This window comes from Ictidomys tridecemlineatus, chromosome 1 (genome assembly GCF_052094955.1).
Source record: "Ictidomys tridecemlineatus isolate mIctTri1 chromosome 1, mIctTri1.hap1, whole genome shotgun sequence".
NCBI classification, from domain to species: Eukaryota; Metazoa; Chordata; class Mammalia; order Rodentia; family Sciuridae; genus Ictidomys; species Ictidomys tridecemlineatus.
In genome coordinates this window covers 18,545,485-18,566,892 of record NC_135477.1, presented here as the reverse complement: position 1 = coordinate 18,566,892, position 21,408 = coordinate 18,545,485, and the positions used below count along the sequence as shown (strand labels likewise).

The 21,408-nt window shown below is 35.3% G+C and overlaps 1 protein-coding gene across 11 annotated transcripts in view; it reads left to right on the top strand.

Moving 5' to 3' along the window:
• Positions 1–21,408, top strand: part of Add3 (adducin 3) — a 113,516-nt gene that overhangs the window by 48,445 nt on the left and 43,663 nt on the right. The window contains exon 1 of one of the 11 annotated variants that reach the window (XM_078051745.1): positions 15,321–15,450. The exons of 9 other annotated variants lie outside the window; for them this stretch is intronic. The gene's annotated coding sequence lies outside the window, so the exon portion shown is untranslated. Of the gene's footprint in view, positions 1–15,320; positions 15,451–15,512; positions 15,535–21,408 lie in introns of those variants that run through there. One more of the 11 variants, XM_078051829.1, reaches the window with a different exon arrangement.

Sequence of the window (21,408 nt, the reverse complement as noted above, 5' to 3'; positions counted from 1 at the left end):
TGTTAACTTAAAGTTCAGATCCTATTGGAGTAGGCCTGTTTTACACATTCTCAGAGGAGACTTTCTTTTTCCACTCAGCATTCTGGAAAAAATAGATTAGGCTATTTGATTTTTGGTTTTATTAATTCCTTCTGCTAGTGAACAGATTGTTTTGGTCTACCTTTAACTGAGGGTATCAACCTTCAGGATTCTGGCTTTATATGGGAGTCTCTGAATCAACCCTCTATCTTATAAAGAATCCACTTTCAACCTACCCCCACAACCTCTGACTAGAATAAAACATGGTTTCTAATTATTGACTGATTTAGAAATATTTTTATAGGTTTTAAATTGTTTATATTGCTTTGAGATATAACTAAGTATCTAGAAAATTTGGAAATTACTGAAATAAGAGTAGTTCTGTGAATTTTTCTTATTAATAGTATTATCTATATAATGACTTTATACTGAGGGAAGTTTACATGTTTAGATTCCTCTTTTTGAGCCCTAGCTACATAGTTTGTTTTCAAACAAGCGAACCAAAGTGTTACAGCAACAGCTAGTTGTTCTGTTCTGTGTTTGAAACACCAGAGTAGGTGCACTGCTTGCTTTCTGTTTTATCAGGTACATCTTGACTTTTGTGTCCTGGCAAAAGCAAACACTTGATGAGTGTATAGTGTCCCTTTTCCAATTCTTGTAGGAAAGTATTAAAGCTTTAGAAGAACAAGTTTGATAGTCAGCTATCTAGCTTGAAATACCTCACTTTTTTCTAACTTTCATTTCTAAGAGTATAGCAAAGGTAATTTAATCACTGTTAAACTTGAAATTGAAGTAATTTGCTTTTGGCAGAAGACCTTCCTTCCCAAAATACTACTTGTGGTTTCTAGCTACGCGATTGAAAAATGTAGTAGTAAATTATATTGATTACTTCCTCTCCACAGGTTTGTTGCTTACTTTTCATGGTTTTTTTTGTTTTTTGGTTCTTCATTTTGTTTGTGTATGGGGGAGCGGGGTCCAACTCAGGGCTTCACACTGCTGAATAAGTAGTGCTCAACACTGAGCTTAAAATTTAACTGCAGCTCCAAAGGTACTACTTTGGGCCTTCTTCTCCCTTCCTCCTCCTCTTTTTATTTAAAACATCATATATTGGGCCAGCAGGAATCAGTTTAAAAGGGGCCAAGAGCTGTTTCAGATTAATGACTTGGCAACTTAGAGCTCACAGGAGTCAAGTCCTGCTTATCTTGGAGTAAATTTTAAAAACCCAGCCATTGAGAATTACTTCTATAAGGTGCCAGATTTAAAGTTGAAGTGGGGGGCTGGGGATGTGGCTCAAGCGGTAGCACACTCACCTGGCATGCGTGCAGCCCGGGTTCGATCCTCAGCACCACATACAAACAAAGATGCTGTGTCCGCCGAAAACTAAAAAATAAATATTAAAAAAAATAATAATAATGAATAAATAAATTTGAAGTGTGTGTGGGGGGGTACAAAACAAAACAAAACTTTACACTGATCTACATACCCCAGAATTCTTGTCAATTTATTTTACAAACATCTTGTTTGAAGGATGGCGTAGTCCACAGAACTAAAAAAAAAAGCTTTATCAATGGCCATAATAAACATTGCTCTGAGCTTACATGGAATTTATACTGTTTTTCCTCAGAAATCTTGGTTTTTCATTTTCATATATAAGAAATACATACTGCCTTTCTAAAGTACTAAAAATGCCAATTATTTTTGCTTTGATTCTCTTTATCATCTTTTTATGTAATCATTATTTCCTTTTGTTTAATATTTATTACATACTACCCTTTCCTATATTGGAAAAACACCCTTTTTTTCTTCCCCCCTTTGTAGGATTGTGCAACCTTTCAGTTAAACAAAACCAAAATTATTCACTTGCTCAGAGTGTTCCACCCCTGTGAAATAAACCACATAGCTCCCTGTGGGTGTGACCAGACCACAGTTATTTGATCTCCTTATCTCTTGTCCCCTTGGCTCCGTGCAGTGTCTCTTCATCTGCTTTCTTTGCTCCTCCTTTTACCCCTTCCACCCAGGTTTTGTACTTTCTTGTCACTTCCTTTCACAGTCACATAAGTAGTTCTCATGAGCTCTTCTCCCCACCCCCACCTTTTTATAAATATTCTGAAGAAGTTACTTACACACTGTCCAAAGATACATGTTTCATTGAGGAATTCCTGTTTCAGGATTTAACATTTGAAAGACAAGTTTATTTATTTATTTATTTATTGCTGGAAGTGTGAATTCGTGAATATTAAGTATATAGGGGCCCTTGCTCTATGCAAAATATTTACTCCAGAAAGTTAGCTGTATCCCAGTATAATATAGTTAAATGCAGAGAGATTACTATTTAAGAGAACCTGACAGAGAATTCACATAATATAAACAAATAATCCTACCTTAATTTCTGTTTTAGAAAGGTTTCTTCCTTCTCATGTTGTCATGGTGTGGTATATACCGAAAATGATGTTTTTTGTATTCTAGTTCTTTAAAAATGGGAGCTTTTTTGTGTACTTTAATGTGGAAACATATCTTAAACATTAACCTTATGAAATTTTCATATCAATAGTATTTTGATCAAAAGGGTGATCAATTTAACATATCACCTTTTTTTTAAAAAAAGAGAGAGAATTTTTTTTTTAAATATTTATTTTTTAGTTTTCGGTGGACACAACGTCTTTATTTTTATGTGGTGCTGAGGATCGAACCCAGTGCCCCGCACATGCCAGGCAAGTGCGCTACTGCTTGAGCCACCTCCCCAGCCCCAACATATCACCCTTTTAAAAAAAATCTATTTTCCAGTTGTAGTTGGACACAATACCTTTATTTAAATATTTTTGTGGTGCTGAGGATGGAACTCAGGGTCTTGCACCTGCTGCTGAGCCGCAACCCCAACCCCCATATCACCCTTTTATCAAAGTATATATCATTACTTTTAGCCACTGCCCCCTGCAATGCTGTGTATCAAACACCACTGAGCTACATTCCTAGCCCAATTTTAGCCCATTTTTCTAATCCACAGAAATAACCTATTCTTTTACATTCTTTTCGGCCAGTGAACTTTAGCACTTAGATGCCTTATTAAATGATGCTTGTAGTCAGTTGTGGGTTTTGTTTTTTCTTTTAATCTTCCCACCTACCTCCCATGAAATTTAAAATACTGTATACTTGCTACTTTTAAGGATTTGAGCCCATTGAGTATGGTATTCTTGTGCCACATTGACCATGCTTTTTGTTTATTGACCTTTGTATTAACCTACGACATTCTTATGCCTCTTCCATGATGATGTGATGGTAGATTACAGTTTGACTGGCTTTCAAGATAATTGGTTTTAATTATTTCTAAGTTGGTGGTTACTGCAGTGTAAAAACAAGCATTGTTCTCAGGAAGGATATAAATGGTTTTTGAGTTTCTTTTCTTAGTCTGCAAGTCAAAAGATTAGAGTGAAAGCAAAGCACATGACACAAAATTGTGTGGTTTGCTAATAGATTATAGGCTTCCAGTAGCTTAAATTATATAAACGACTATATCTGTTAACCAATGACAGTTCAGATTTCTCTTTTATGTTAATTGTAATCTCTGATAATTTTATATAAACTAAAGCCAAATGTTAAATTACAAGTTTATTAAGAAGGTTTTTTTTTTTTTTTGCATGTCTTTCCCTCCTCCCCCTCCCATAATATCTTATCATTTTTAGACTGAGTTCTGAGATAGCATTCCTGGAATGTTTTTTTTTCCAATTTTTTAAAAGATGTTGATGGACCTTTATTTTATTTATTTATTTATTTATATGTGGTGCTGAGAATCGAACCCAGTGCCTCGCACAAGCTAGGCAAGCGCTCTGCCACTGAACCACAGCCCCATCCCCCCTGGAACCTTTTATATTGGTTCCTTTCTCTGAATCTGTAATACATCTCATATAGTGCAATCACACATTGTACTTAAATTGTTTACAATACTCTCTCTCTCTCTCTTCCCCCAACCCACTAAATTGCTAGTATTTTAGGGTCAGAGACAATGTCTTGTTCATTTTTTGCAGTCTCCACTGTCTTCCTGCTCGATTGTAGCACATAATAGGTGCGGAATGAATTGTTAGTAGAAATCATGAATTTATGCAGTAAGTAGAAAAGAAATATTTGTTCATGAATTGATTTGCCAACTTAGAATTTAAATATAAATTTTAAAATCTAAAATCAGAAGATTACAAGATCAGAACACGTAAATTTATCATAGAACAATTTGTTACTCTACACAATAGAGTATAGTTGATAGTTGAGGGCAGAATGTATGATGCAGTAAACTGAAGTGTGTCTGCAATACAAAGGCAATATATTTACAAACCAGTTTTGGTTTTCTTTTAATTAAACCTCCTTTCATGCTACCATTCTTCCTGAATAGATGGTAGGTCTACCGATCATGGAATGGAAAAAAGCCTATCAAGATACTTTTACTGAAGGCAGGTAGAACTTTGCAGGGACTGAGTAAAGGGGATGGAGATGGAAGGAAAATGTCTAAACCTGTCTTGGAAAAAGATTATGATAGTATTTGGGGACTTTTAAACATTAGTATTAGAGGATGAGGTGTGTTTTGTCATAGATAGGCAGCATAAGTTCTAGAGCTTGATATCAGGGAAGCTAAAACTGTTAGTAGCCCTACAAGTCATGTGATTAGTCAACTTGACCTCCTCACCATGGTACAGCAGTGTTTGAAGCTAAGTACTTGGATTTGTTTCTGGAGCCCTTAGAAACATTTATAAATAAAACTTAAATTTCCCAGTTTAAATAATTTTAGAATAAATGTTCCTTGGCAAAGTATTTGAAATGTAAAACATACTTTTCCAACTAAAGAAATTTTTGTATCAAAGTTAGAAAAAATAATTAAAAAATTCTACATAGTTCCATACTCTTAGATGGGATAGATGAAAGTAGAAGTAATATATGTAACAAGAAAATGCAGGGGAAGGGGATTTTAGACAAGCAAGATAAATAAGCTCTAGAGAGGGCCGGTAACCAAAAATACTATAATGAAAAAAATTTAAGAAGATGGATCCCATGTTAAGTATTACCACAGTCAAAGATAAAAATTATATCTCAATATTAAGATTTAGAAAGTAAAAACAACTAGAAGTTATGTGTCTCATGAATGTTTCACATGTTGTAACTATATTACATTTTATTTTTACTTGTTTTTTATTCTGTTTTTGGACTCTTTCCAAAAACAGAAGATTGTATCTTCTATCTTAAGTTATTCATGATTGTAGGTTTTGAGGGATTTGCTGTGGTATTTTGTAGTACTGAGGATTGAACCCAAGGCCTTGCACATGCTAAGCAAGTTCTCTGCCGCTGAGCTATATCCTCCAGCCCCTGTATGTTTTTTAAATAGCACTTATATGTTTACTTTTCATTTTTCATTCTGTATTCTTTCTTGGAGTGGGGAGGAGTGCCAACTGGGGATTAAACTCAGGGGCACTCAACCACTGAGCCACATCCCCAGCCCTATTTTGTATTTTATTTAAAGACAGGATCTCACTGAGTAGCTTAGCGCCTTGCCATTTTGAGGCTGGCTTTGAACTTGTGATCCTCCTGCCTCAGCCTCCCAAACTGCTGGGATTGCAGGCATGTGACACTGCACCCAGCCATACTTTTTTTTTTTTTTAAACGTAGTCTTTGTCATTGTTTTCAGAAATATTGTGCTGTGACAGTCAAAGCCATATTTTGTTTTCCACTTCAAAGCTTGGCAATCTTGAAGATACAATACAGTTTCACCAGTTCAATGTGTTAAATGTGGATCATGCCTAATCTTTATAACTAATGATTTGCTAGATTGCATCTTCTATCTCAAAAGACTTAATTTGTAAATCATTATAGGTTATATTGTATCTTTTTAAAAATCCAGAACAAAACATTTTGAATATTAACCATATTTCATATCCCCAACCTTGTCTTTTCTATAATTTCCTCTTTAAATCCTGAATTACTTCTTTTAAAAAAAATATTTATTTATTTTTAGTTGTAGTTGCACACAATAACTTTATTTATATGTGGTGCTGAGGATTGAACCCAGAGCCTCTCATGTGCTAGGCAAGCACTCTGCCACTGAGCCCCAGTCCCAGCCCCTGAATTACTTCTTTTAACAAATAAACATTAAATAGACAAAGAACACTATCCATTTACCATCTATAACACAGGTTGCTCACCATCTGTGTGTCAGTTGTACCAGTGAACAGACAAGTATGAGTTGGCAAAAGGAGTGCTATGTTGGAGGTATTCCAGAGGGTTGGGGGCCTTGAAGCTTTATGTTCCATGAGAGAGACTGTCCTTCAAACTCATCTTTGCAAGGCAGGCAAGACTCAGGCTATTCCTCAAATGGGAAGTTACAGAATGTAGCCTGGGATGCCTGCAAACAGAGTTGCATTTTACCAACTTGGAGAGGCACTCATTATCTTCTCAAGTATGAACCCATGTTATCAAGGAGTTACCATATTGTATCATCCCTCTGAGAACAGATAGTTTGGAGAACAAAACTTATAAGAAAGTAAGACTTACTCTTGAGCCCTCCTACAGTTATGGGAGCATCTCTGATGTGGGGCTGCATGATTCTAGGATGGCAGACTGTTCTGTGAAGCAAAATTCTTGGAACTCACAGTTCGTATCATCTTATCTTTGATTTACTTTTTTTTTGGTACCAGAGATTGAATCCAGGGGCACTTAACCATTGAATCACATCCCCAGCCTTAGGGTCTTGCTAAGTTATTGAGGCTAGCTTTGAGCTTGCTATCCTTCTGCCTCAGCCTCCTGAACTGCTGGGATTACAGGCATATGCCACCATGCCCAGCTTGATTTACTTTTTGTCCAGGCTTTTTCCTCCACTACCCTGAGTTTTACACCCTCAGCTGAATTTCTTGTACAACTTGGTTGTCCCCACAACTGTCCAGGGTTTCTTAGATCCAGAGTCTCCTCACTGTGTATAAAACTGGCCTTTTAGGAAAATCACCAGGTATGAAAAAATTATTCCTACTTCCATTGCCATTAGTTATATGACCTTCTTTGCTTAACCTCTTTTTGAGTTTTAGTCTTCTCATCCATAGGGTTGTTATGGGGAGTACACTGGATAAGTATATAAAGTACATAGCAATCTGAATTATTCAAATGGCTCTTAAACTGCAGTTGTCACTTCTCTGACACAAAAATTAGCACAGTTGGCTTTTAATCTCTTTTAAAATTTCATGCCTGTCATTATGCTCTTTGTGTTCCCTCCCATTTTCTGTCACTTGGCTTTCCTTTGTGGTATTCAACCTTGTGTTGTTTTTTTGTTTGTTTTTGCTACTTTGATCATAACTGAATACCCATTTACCCAGGCATAGCCATTCATCAGGAACTTGAGGTGGTCCAGTGGGCTAGTCTCTGTGTTAGGCATTGAGATACGGAGATGCTCCTAGTTGTGTAGAGGAACCCATGGAGGCAGCTAGCTAGTAGGAGGAATTTTGTAATGCAGCTATATAGAATTTATTTGCTGTCATTTTGTTTACATATACCAAATGAGAACCAAACATAGGTAGCACCATGCTTAGAAAGCAGTATGTGATTGTTTCAGTTCTTGAATTATATCTCATACTGTCATTTGTCCCTTCACTTCTTGTGTTTCCTTCTTTGATCACTTACCACATGACAGATACTTTATAAACTATCTCTGTACAACTTCAAGTTAAGATTTCTCTTGTTTTGGGGCTTAGTTTTTAGCCCAGTGGTAGATAGCTTGCCTAGTACGTATGAGGCACTGGGTTCCATCCTCAGAACCACATAAAAATAATAAATAAAGGTATTGTATTCATTTACAACTTAAAAAAAAAAGATTTCTCTTGTTTTATAGCTAGGAAAACTGAGTCTCAAAGGAGTTAAAAAAAATATATTGTTAAAGATGCTAGCACATCTCTACCTTCTCCTTCATCCTAAAATGAGGCATAGAGCTTCTGTGGAAAAGCCTTAGATGAGGCCCTGCCAATAAATGACTGACTAGTTGACAGGCTAGTAGGGCAGGCAATTAAAACTTTGTAAATCTTGTTTTCCTCTCCTAAGCAGTTGGATAATTAAAGTAGATGAGTCTATACTTCTTTAAGTTATGATCTCTTCTTGGCTTCTCCCATCTATTCATGATTTGAATAGATCTAGTTGTCATTCTGTGTAACAAGTACAAGTTTTGTAGACAGTGAAGAAATATTCTAATGCATAGGTTGCAAAGGCCAAACTATTTTTTTTAAAGAGAGAGGAGAGAGAGAGAGAATTTTTTTTAATATTATTATTATTTTTTAGTTTTTCGGCAGACACAACATCTTTGTATATGGTGCTGAGGATCGAACCCGGGCCGCACACATGCCAGGCAAATGTGCTACCTCTTGAGCTACATCCCCAGCCCAAAGGCCAAACTATTTTGAGGTGATTGCCTCTGAGGAAGTAGGAGTGGAAATCACCTGGGAAGAGTCTTGAGGGGACTTTGAGGGATATAGGCTGTTGTATCCAGATGTATACTTAGATTCATCATCTCATTGTATGTAAATTATACATAGAAAGTTATAAATAAATATTGTACTCTAGGTAAGGATATGCAGGCTAAAGTATTTGGGGGGGGTGCATATATCTCTAATTTATCTTAAAATGCACTAAAAAATGGGTTAGTAGCTAGCTGGAGGGATGGATAGATGAAGAAATAATGTGCCACAGCAAGTGCAGTACATTATTAATGGGTAGAAACTAGGTAGTGTATATATGATGTTCATTAGTAAAGTCCTTTGATGTATGCTTGAAGTTTTTATAAAGAAATAAGAAGTAAATAAATAAAACATAATTATTTATAATAAACTATTGGGAGAAATTCATTTTTAAATTTCATATGAGTGGCCTCCTTGAAGGTCTTTGTTAAGGTCAATCCAGGCTTTAGTTAGACTGGCTTAGGCTCAAGTAATCTGAATTAAACAGCTCAGACAGACCTCTCCTTTCCTTAGCCAGTCTTGTAGGTGGGGAAGTTCCTTCCCTTGGACATTTCAAACTAGACCAAATGTCCCACAGAGCTGAAGCTTGCCAAGCAAAACTCGTCCTTGTGGTTGTTTTAGTCACTAATGGTTATACCATGTTTCTAGAAGTTAATGTCACCATCACCCAAAGATTAAACTTCTCCCCCACTCCTTCATATATCCTTGACCAGATGGTGTTTGTGGAAAGGAAGAAGCTCTTTTTTTTTTTTTTTTTTTTTTTGGTTTCATGATTTGTGTTCAGTCTCCCACATATTTAGCAAATGAAATGTCATGCTTTCAGGATTTATAGAGCTTTAGTTCAAGACAACTTCTTATTGTGCTGGTTTGAGTTCTGGCACTTAAGAGCATCTTCATTCAGATGATTATGGAATGTCTCTCTGACTCTTATATTTGGAATAAACAGCTTGTCTTCTCTTCACTAGTTAAGCCTTAGACCCTGGGGATACCCAGAATGAATGACCCATCTACATTTTTGAGAATATACAGGCTTAGGAGTGTATGAACTCTTGAGCAGCTGACATTGATCATTGAGCACTAGGGGAAGGAAAAGGCCCTTAGGACAATGAATTCAATCAGGAGCATACCTGGTTTCCTGTTTAATAAAAGAAAAAAAAAACGATAAGAGGCTAAAATATGGCTTGAATTAATTTTTTTCTTAAATGCCATCTTTCTCTTTTCTCTTTCATAACAATAACTAATCAAAAGTCATTTTATGTACCTAAAATGCAACTCATTGTATGTACTGAAAATAATAACAAATTGACATTTTGTAAGATTTGAAATAAAATTGGAGTGGGGGTGCCATTGTACTTGTTGATTTACACATCATACTGTCATTAAGCTGTCTGGCACTCAGTACAGACTATTTTCTTTAACTCAAGAAAACTGATGAGGGAAGGAAAGAAGTTTGATTGCTTGAAAGTTACCTGAGAAAATTGGATCTGTAAAATACAAGTGAATCCTTGAAATAGACAGGTATATATGTGGACCAAGTAATCTGAACTAACCAAGAAAAACTTGCTTTACTGCATGACTGTGGTGAAAGCATTGGTGCCTAACAACTTTCACAGTTTTAAGGATTTTTTTTTTTTAAGGGACAAACTACACATTGGGCAAGCAGCTGTGTAGTCCAAAAAATATTAGCTGGATTTAATGTACTGGGGGCATGTGGATTGCTAAGAATGTCGCACCTTGTTTATGCCAATAAGTCAGAGTGTCTGCTCTTGATACTAAATCTGATGTCATTGGCAGATTTTCCTCTTTATTGGAAGGATGATATTCAGAGGGAGTATTTTTTCATGTATTTTTCTCTCTCTGTGATTGGTATGTTTTTATGAGTTTTTAAAGCTATGAAATAATATTGGCAAGTCCTAAGAAAATGATCTGGATTTCATTTCTTCTCTTCAGCTCTGTGTGATCTTGTGCACATTCCTGACATGTTACAAACAGCTTGTGTCTCTGAATGTGCAGTATCAATTTTCAGTGGCGAAAGCCCCAAAAGGAAACAGACTGATTCTTCCCTGCAGAAACAGCTGGGCAGTTGTGGATGGAATTAATTGCTGATATATATTGGCTGTGTTTTTCTTCTTTTGTCATTTCCTTTGCAGCTGTGAAAGTGAAGTTTGACTTGAAAACAGACATTTCCAACAGTGTAGATCCAGAAAGTATCAGAATGCAATTCTTTTAATAAATATCCAACAGATACCTTTCAGTTGTTCAGTTTGAGGGTGAGATGAGAAAGAGCAAAGAATGGCAGCAGGTGATTCATGATTATATATATGATTGGAAAAAATTGAACTGAGCACTTGAACTATGAAAGGATTTTGCAATGGTTACTTTATTACATGGCAATTCAACAAAGGCTCAATCAATCAGCACATCATTCCTAGAATCTGAAAGCGGGTGTTCAAGGCCATCTCTCAAAAATACTGAAATGTCCAATACTCCAGGCTGATTTATTCTATCAATACCAAGAAGTGCACTTCGGGATGACAATATGACAGCATGTATCATTAAAATAATATTTTTGTTGTCTTCCCTCAAAGCCTTTTCTATTGTTTGTTTTAAATTCTATGTAAACAATTATGTTGTTTGTTTTTTAAATGCACGGATATTTTAATCGGAAGTATTTTTTTCATGATAGAATTCGCTGAAAAATAACTTTGTGTCTCTGGATGTGCATGTATAGAAAGCAGTATTGGTTAAAGTCACTTTAAACAATTATTGAATGTTAATATTTCAGTATTGACAAATTATTTTAGACACAAAGACTTTTAGATGCTACTTACATATATATCCTATGAATCTTTTATTTGGAAAAAAAGTCTTTTGAGATTAAAATTCTTAGAAAATTAGAAAATGGATGGTTGTAAACATTTTTAAAGTTTTCTCAAAATAATTTTTCCTTTTATATGTGCATTTATTGTCCTACCAAAGAAAGTCCATACTCACATCTTATTTTTGAAGACAACCCTTACTAATTGGTAAGAAAATGTTTTTATTGTACCTTTGTTGCTAGGAAAAGCAAAGTGTTGGTGAGGGGAGAAAGTAGGTAATTTGCTTGTGTTCATATTCAGGTGCTCTGAAAATAGACCAAAGTAATATTCTAGAATGAGCAGTGTTTCTGACGCCTTGAGATATGTAAAAACTGCTGTTGCTAAACATAGAAGTTGGCATTGTTGGACTTCCTTTATAGTAGTCTGTTTCCACCTAATGTTCTGCATGATCTATCTTGCATTTTGTCCGTTTTCTTCACAAAAAATAAATGGGTCTATGCAGTTTCCTCCAAGACAAAGGTTTGCTCCAGAAAACTGATCTACAAATATGAACCTTTCCCCTATATCTTTAAGGAGGATTAGGCAATTAATTTTTGCTCTGAGGCCCTGAAAAAAATGTGGCAATATTAATGTGTTGTTTGCTCTCACCGAAGTCTGCCTGGGTGTGTTGTTTCCCCCAGAGTGGGCTCCACCCTTGCTGTAACCACACGGAGTGTGGATATCATGCTGTTTAAAACAAAGTTCATTTTTAGGGCAGCATTGCATCAGAATTGCCACACGAAAACCAGGTTAAGAAATGTACGGCAGCTTAATTTTTTTTTTTTTTTTTTGGTAAGTAATGGATTGTCTATTGTAATACTGGTAGCTCACAGCTTAGAGGGATGCATAGATAAGATAGATGGTTATTTTTGCCACCTGCTAAGTAACATGCAGTAGTCTTTGGGAGGAATCTGTGGCTTTATTACTCAACTAATTATTTATTATTTTTAGTTCACTTGTCTGCTTCTTTCTTTTCTTTAACAGTATACTGAAATGTTATTGTTTCTCTTTGGAGGATGTTTAACTGTATGAATGAAGGAGAATACTAGTCATCTCCCAAATGTGCTAATTATTTAACATAAAAATGTTTAAAGTAGTGTTTTTTACTGAATTTATTAGACCATTGATGTCCTAATCTGGCAATACTGCGTTTCGAGACATCGTGGCATGAACTTTGTGTGTTAAGAGTGGGTTCATTGAATTAAAAAAAGGCAGCATCTAAAGAGCCTTTATTTCTGCCATAATGATGCTTTGTCCTGTTGCTGTTGGGTATTTATCAGAAGAGTTGGGGCAGGCTGCAGCCCAAAGTTCTGTTCCAATGCCTCGGCAGTTTTGTGTTCTGTCTTCTTTCTAGAGTTTGTGACGTGATTGGTAAGTTGAACTACAGGAGAATTATTGTTGTTCATTGAGGTCCATGTTCAGCAGTTGGGTTTTTTTGTTTCTTTCTTTCTTTCTTTGCAACAGGGTCTGACTTCCCCACTCACATATTGGGGTTCTCTTTGTAGCTGGATTTTAAATTTCTGTGAAGTGTTCTATTATGCACTGAAACAGAAGTTGCCATGTTGAAAGAAAGGCTGTGCTTTGAGATGACTATTGTCCCGATGTGGTGTGTTGTACACTCTTTTGGGGTGACACACCCATTCGTGCAAGTAAGTTCAACAACCTACCCCATTTGAAATCAAAGCTGAATGTTGAAAAAGGCAGATTTCTGTAATATTTTGGGGGTAACAGTGTGTTATCATTTTTGGTCTTAGACTGCCTATTGTCCCCTTGTTTCAACTTCCTCTTAGAATATTGGTTGTAACTGTGTTTAGCTATGTTTTAACTTCAGAAGGATGTGAGAATAAAGTAAAAGCCTATTATCATAGAAAAAAAAAAACACTACTAGCCTGGGAATCAATTGGCTGGTGTACTTCTTTGGACATGAGTTTCTTCACTTAATAAAATTAAAAATTTGGGTTAGCTCTCTAAGATGTTTTTCAACTTAGAATAACCTAATTCTTTTTATAAAGACCCATGCTTATTACAGAAACCTTAAAGGGAAAGTATCAGAATTGAGAAAAAAAAAGTTTAGATATTAATCCAGAATCATTTTTCAGTGACATGAAAACTAAAGCTTTACTGTAAATAAATTGAATCTGTTGAGAATTTAAATAATCTGCTATTTTCTGTTGTTTTTTTTTCAAAAAAATGTTGGTTTCATTTCACTGAGCTGGATGATCTCTGCTATCCCTTTGAACTCTCGAATATAGTTAGACTACTACACTTATGCCACAGCAAAGTTTGCCAACCAGTTTGCTGTTAAAATTGAAATTAAATCATTTTAAAACAGATTTTTATTCAAAACTTTTATAGAAAATAATTTCTCTAACTCCGTTATTTTTCTTGTAATGATAAAATATAAAGAAAATGGAGTGAACATTTTTTACCAAACCCAATACAGTTTTACTCCCGTCTTTTCCTGTTTGTTCCAGTATGCTATACAAATTTTATCTTATTAATGAAGCATTGTTCATGAACTCTAATACACATAACCATGACATGAAAAGGGTTTGAAAGTCTTCCCTAGAAAATTAAATATAATGTATCATTAGACTTATATGAAGACCGCAGTTTTCTCCAAGGGCTCTGTAGAAGTTCCTGTCTCTGCTTTAATGTACTTTTTTAAGTATTAGAGTTTAGAAGCTAAAACATGCATAAAGTAAAAAAGCATAATGAAACAGTATCAAAGAATGTGACAGAATGTCTCTTTCCAACCCTAATTCCCTCAACTCTACTCCACAGAGGGGAATTTCTTCTCTATTTTTCTAGAAAATATCTATGACTATAACTGTGTGTATTTGTAAGTGTTTACACACACTTTAAAAATTGATGTTAAACTACACATGCCATTATGTATCTACCACATTCTTTTTAAGAGAGTGTATAGTACTTTCAGAGTATGGCAGATGTACTATAAATTGATCATTCCTCCTTTGATGGATGTCTAGATTATTTCCCACTTATTTCTACACCCCCTCTATCAGGTGTGCTTTTACTGTCAGCCTTTTCTTTTATTCCCATTTTGGAACAGAATCCAGAAGCCAGGGATAGTAGTAAAGTGGGGGTAGCTCTGTGTAGAAATAGAGAGCCCCTCACCCACTTTTTTTCATCTGATTAGGACATCGCAGGTAGGCCCAACTTCCTCAGCCACTCATGCGTGGGTAAGAACTACCCTGGAAAGGGAGTCATTTCTCAGCACAGTAGTGAAAGATACTGGATTCAAAGTCAGGTAATGAGTATGAGATCACACAATTGTGGGCAGCTCACCTAATCTTGGTTCTCTGTTTTACCATCTTTAAATGACAGGTTAGGATGGATGGATTTTAATGTTCCTTCCAATTTTAATATTTACATAGTATTTTTTTAAAAATATTGTTTTAAGCTATATAACAAATGAAATTTCTGTTGATTAAATTAAAACCATCTTATGTAAATACTGTGTGGTCTGTAATTTTCTTTGTCATGGAGCTAAGCTATTTGAAATTTCAAGAATGAAAAAAAGAGAAGTTGAATGTTGTATGTTTTATAGAAATTCTCTTTTTATAAAACATAAGTTTCAAGAGTATAAAACCCATTTGAGAAATAGAAGCATATTCTTTTATCAAGTTTGAATACTTAAATAAGGTGATTTTTTAAAATAGATCCTTATAATTTTCAGTGAGTTCATCCATTCAGAGCTAATCTTAGGGATTTGAAATTCAACTTTTTTGTTTAAGTTGTTTTCACATTCTAGCTCTCTATTCCATCTCCTTATTTCATTGAATGCTGAAGTTGATGTGCTTGACATGACTCAAGTTTTCTGATTTGGTGCTGAGGAAGCAGTGGTAGAGGTTAACTGTACACTGTTATCCTGCCAACAAAGTTATAAAGTTACACAGTGAAGTTATAAAGTAACAAAAACAGAAATTTTTGCTGCATCATACATAGGATGTTTAGCACTGTTTCACAAGTTTAGGTTCAATTCAGTCAAATCACAGCTGTACTAAAAGCAAGGTAAAGGAACGTCATCATTTGATTTCTGTAATTACAACTGGAGGATAAAAAGACATTTTCTTGGCCTGAAGGTAGGGGAGACTCTGTGTGTGTGTGTGCACGGGCGCGCGCTGGTTGGTTACTCAAGCTTCTTGGCAGAAATCTTGTTGTATACCGTAAGTATATTTTTTCTAAAATCTGAGATGTTATTTTTTATCCAAGTAATGCTAGATGATTACTGGTATTCCGGGTAATTTTCATATACATTATTTGATATGGTCCATTTATTAAAATGTATTGAAGGGCTGGGGATGTGGCTCAAGCGATAGTGCGCTCTCCTGGCATACATGCGGCCCGGGTTCGATCCTCAGCATCACATACAAAGATGTTGTGTCCGCCGAAAACTAAAAAATAAATATTAAAAAAAAAAAAGACCCTGTTTCAAAAGAAAAAATAAAGTGGGCTGGGATTGTAGCTCACTATAAAGCTCCTCAGAGTTCAGTCCCCAGTACCACTTGCCCCCTCAAAAAAAGGAATATAAAGTGAATTTTCAGTGCTTAAAAGGGAAATCTTAATATCTTGTTAGGATATTGTCAGTTACTGCAGAGGCAGCTCTTCTGCATGTTAGTGTGCCAGTGATAGTTTCTTATCAATCAAATCTTAAATAAGCAGTGTTGGGGTATTTGGAATAATTAATTGAGCCTCAGTTTTTGCCTACTAAAATGTATCTGAGATATGAAAGCCTGTTTCAGTTATTGTGTTTCATATATGATTCCTTTTAAATAGTTGCTTGTATGAAACTAAGCTTGGTTGCACTATTTTGATGACACATCCCAATAGTTTTTTGTTGTTGTTTTTTTCCCAAATTACCCCATCCATTGTGGCATTTACAAGTAAGGAAATTCTCCATAGTTAAAAATATACAGGATGCTGCTGTATACAGGATGTTGAACAAACTTTGTCTAAACTATCTGAAGCCCTTTTAGGAAAGCAGTCCTCTAATAGCAAAATCTGGCAAATAGATTGTAGTTTGATCTGAAGCAGAAAGCCATTTTAAAAGAGAAAGAGAAGGCTCATCATAACTCTGGTCTGTTATGCATTTCTCCTCTGGAGCCCAGCATTTGGATAAGGTTCTGTGACACACAGTGGGAATTCGCTTCCTATCAGGAAATGCTGATTTTCAATGTATTATCTTGTTGAGACAACCACAGTGAACAATAGGCTATTAACATTTTAGAACAACTAGTGTCATAACTAAGCCAATATTTGCTTTGTTTTGATTATTACTCTTAAAAGAAAATAAACTTTGGCTAGGCTTCATCACTAACTGCTCATAAAAGTCATGACAATTAAAAAGAATAGAGGAGAAAAAAGTGCTCTTTAATAATGGAATGAACTTTTACAGGCTTTCTTTATTCATTTCCTGTGAATAGATAAGAATACATTATTTCAAACACATCTTTTGGGTATGAAAAATGTCCATTTAAAACCCTATTTTGAGAGCTGCAGATGTAGCTCAGTGGTAGAGCACTTGCCTAGCACATGCAGATTCCTGGGTTCAATCTTCAGCACTGCTCCCCGTCCCCCCCACACACACACACAAAAAAAGCCTGTTTTTCAAGTCATATCATATAAGTGATATAAAGAACAAGGCCTCAAGTTCAAGTTCTCCTTTGAAATATCAAACCCTCCTATGAAATACCATATTCAGTTTGAATATTTATTTTTAAAATATATTTGGTAATACTGCTTATTTGGAGGTTGGCAACTTAAAAAAAGGAAAAAAAAACAACTGTTTTAATAGGAGAATTAGAAAGAAAAATACTACAATGGGTAGTCAGATAATATCAAGTCACTATCTATAATTATGTGATAAAAGTACAATAAAATTTCAGACCTAGGGGCTGGGGTTGTGGCTCAGTGGTAGAGTGCTCACCTAGCATGTGCGAGGCCCTGGGTTTGATCCTTAGCACCACATAAAAATCAATCATTGAAATAAAGGTATTATGTCCAACTACATCTAAAAAACCTAAATATTAAAAAGAAAATTCAGACCTAGAAGGGAACACTCAAGGTCATTTAGCCAAACCTTCGCATTTTATATGTGAAGAAATTCAGATCTTACCTCTTCATGGAAATCTTCCTTTATTATCTTAATTCAAAACTATTTTTATCAACAACCTTCAGATATCTTATGTCTGTTTTTCATTGGCAGCTGTCATAAACTGGTTTTTACTGTTAATTATCTTTTTCGGGTGAAAATGTTTTAGGTTTCAGTCCATAATGGCAGAAATCAGATCATTACTTTATATTTCTTTAATAGTTGAATTAATGTTTGCTGTAATTTTTTTTAAAACAAAAAAAACATCTTTGTAGCATTATTTGTATCTGGTCTCAGAACATGACATTCAGTATAAATGTTTTAAAAAATTGCACTGTTTAGATGGGTGCAGCTACTGTAGAGGCTGAGGCAGGAGGATGGCAAATATGAAGTCAACCTCAAAGACTTAGCAAGAGCTTTTCTCAGAATAAAAAAGGGTTGGGGATGTTGCACAGTGGTAGAGTATCCCTGGTTTTAGTCTCCGGTACTTTAAAAAACAAAAAATGCTGTTTTTATACTTGGTATACTTTTTTCTAGTAACTTTTCAATCCACTTACAATATTTCAAATGCAGGTCACAATATTTATTACCTCTACTCTTGAGTAGTTTGAGCAATCCATGAATAAACCAGTTTTTAAGGTTTGCTCTAGATTCTCTGTCTTGGTTTATTCTAAGACAAGTAGAGAGTTATATTATGAGCCAGTGGCACTACTGAGTAACTAACTATAAGTATGTAGTAAAGACAAGAGAAAAATGTTGACCCAGTTACTGAGAGCAGAAAAAACATAATTTAAAGGCAAAACAGACTGTGACTAAGTGGGGAGGGCTAATTCTGATGGCAAAGGTTCAGGAAATCATCATTGAAAGAGTTGGCTTTTGAATAAGAGCTGAAAATATGGATTAATATTTGGGTGGATGGAGATAAGAAAGGGAAAGATTCAAGTACATAAGAAATTGGGTAAGCATCAGTTAGAGGAATGGCTTTTACTTAAAAGCCTTTGTCCTCTGGGCCTGGGGATGTGGCTCAAGCAGTAGCGCACTGGCCTAGCATGCTTGCGGCCCGGGTTCAATCCTCAGCACCACATACAAACAAAGATGTTGTGTCTGCCAAAAACTAAAATATATATATATATAATTAAAATTCTCTCTTTAAAAAAAAAAAAAAAAAAAAAAGCCTTTTTCCTCTAAATTTTAGATATTGACTGAGCCTTTTCCAGGCCTGAAAAAGGTTTCTAGAAACCACCAGGCAGATTCCTAAGTTTTGTTTATTTGTTTTTTTTAATAGGGCTCCAGGGTGGAAGAAAGGCTAGGGAAATGATGTTTGGGGGAAATTATAGTAGATGGCTTTGTGCTTCTCAGTTGGTGACAGGGAACTCTAAGGGTTATAGTAGTCTACTACCTTTTAGATGTTTAAAATTACACTTTATGGCCCTTTACAACACTATAGAACTTTTCCTTGACAATAGAGATCAAGAGTAGACACAAAATATTTACCAAACTCTGAAGAGCTACTTAAATAACTAAGCTCAATGAGGATAGCTTTTTATTTGACAATAAAGCACTTGATGTAGGCTTTAAGTCCAGCTAAATAGGCACTATAGAACTAAGCTGTGAGTCTAGCCATTGTGAGCCTCAGAAAAACAAGAATCCTACTTCAAGCTTGAATTTAAAATATAGCGAGAGATTTAAGTGGACCCTTCAGGCATGTGTGAGTGGGTACAAAAAGCTGAGTCATGAAGTTTACTCTCTAGTAAATTATCGTGAAAGCTCAAAAGAAAAGCGTTCTCAGTAATGTTATAAATCACTTTAAATTCTTATGAAATTAACAGACCCCAAGAATTAGTTTTATGAGTTGATGAGGGTTAACTCTGAGCACATATCTACAAACTCCTTAAAAATCAAGAAATTGGAACTTAAGGCAGTGAGTGGCCTTTTGTTGTTTTAAATGAGTTAACATTTTATTTATTATACCATAGCTTCTGAAAATAAGTTTCTTACCAAAACCTGTAATTCAAGGAAATTTTTCAATGCAGTTTGTATTTTAAATGTTTCTTTACATTGACAGATTATGTGGTCTACATTTTTTTGTATGGCATTCTATCTAGATGATATGAAAGGTAGGATAAATTGAGAGACTTGGCAAGTTATATCCTTCATTAGGATCTGTTTCTTGATATGGAGAAAAGGTGGGATATAAGAAAAGATTTAATAGTATATCTTTTTAAGTTTTAACACCTTTAAATTCCAAGGATGCTGTTCTTCCTTTAGTTCTAATCTGGAAAGACAGTATATCTTGGAGGAAATATTTGTATTCATAAATTAGTCTTTATTTTTCATTATATTTGCAAAGGTTTAGTTATATATTTAATCTTCTTAAGATCTACATTTCTTTTGTTTTCTTTAATAAACTTCCTTAAGTGAATTAGTTTAATGCTTCTCTTCCCCCTGAACTTGACATTAGACTTTTTAGATCACCTTCAGATTTTACTTTTTATTAAGAGTTGAGTTTCCAGCCATGGATTGGAAATTTGGCTTGTTGTATTTTTATCCTCTTATTGTCTCTAGTATCCTCACTAAGTTTTCATATCAGAAAAAAATAACAAACATTTTTCTCCTATGTGAATTAATTAGTTGTCATAAAATACCAAAAAGTATGTACAGGAATTCAGAGTTTATCTGCTAACAGTGGGGATGAAGGATGTTCTACAGTTGGTGTCAAATCTTGGCATGTAGGCATAGGGACAGGGCATTTTTGGCAAACAGTGTTAATTGGTGGAAGTTCACATAATGGCATCAGAGGTTCACAATCATAAGACAGGGTATGAGCTATCACATGACTTCAGGGACTGATAGAAGAATATAAGTCCTGGGAAATAGATTTCTGGCACAGAATTTCAGTTTTGAAAGTATTTGGAGTTAGTTATCTTATAAAGAAGCAAGAGATTTAGGCTGCCTGAGAATGTGTGGAGGGGCTCTGAGATTAATAATTGAGCAATTCTAAAGTGAAAGTCATACATCAGAATGGAAGCCAACAAGGTATTTTCTTAGGGGTTCTCCTCATCTGAAGGGCCCAGAGCCTGGCATGATGGTGAACCTGCAAATGTGGGCTTAATGGTCTCTAATGGAGAGTAAAAGGCAAAAATGCAGCATGTATGTACACATGTCAAGGCACTCACTAATCTGAGCAAGTGGCATTTTAAATCTACCCTGGCTTAAGTGAAAAGACATTCCATCAATCTGTAGTATTTTGTGATTTGGTAACTGCATTAATAATGTTTCAGCTGCAGGGGAAGCAGGAGAGTCCATTGCAACTTTGTCATTGGCATTCAGAGTGTTGCAAGAAATTTTGTTCATCTGTGTTAAGAACATATTTATTTTCTTGCTTCAGATTTCCTTGGAAATACTGATTCTCATCTAACAAAGGACATGTATTGTGGAAAACATGTATGTTACATTGTTCTTATGTATATCAAATGTTTTATTCAGATTACTATTTTGATGACTTGTTATTTCTAACCAGCCAACTTTGACTCTACACAGGTGTGCTATGTGTTCACACTGTTAAGATTGTAAAATGTTTTCTAACATAGATACTAGGATAGACATTCCAATGAAATTTATAGTTTCCTAGTGCTATCATAACAGATTACCAGCAACTGGTAAAATAGCTAAAAACAACAGAAATGTATTCTCTTATAATTCTGGAGGCCAGAAGTTCAAAATCAATGGATTGACTCCTTCTGGGGGACCAGAGGGAAATCTGTATCATGCCTGTCTCCTGTCTTCCAGAGATAGGAGGTGTGCCTAGGCTTGCAGCTGTACCAATTTAATCTATGCCTGTGTCATCATAGGCCCTTTTCCTCATGTGATTCCTGTGTGTCCAAATACCTCACATTGTTCTCTCTCTACTTCCTGGTACCATGTTCTCAGCTACTTTTCCTCCTCCACA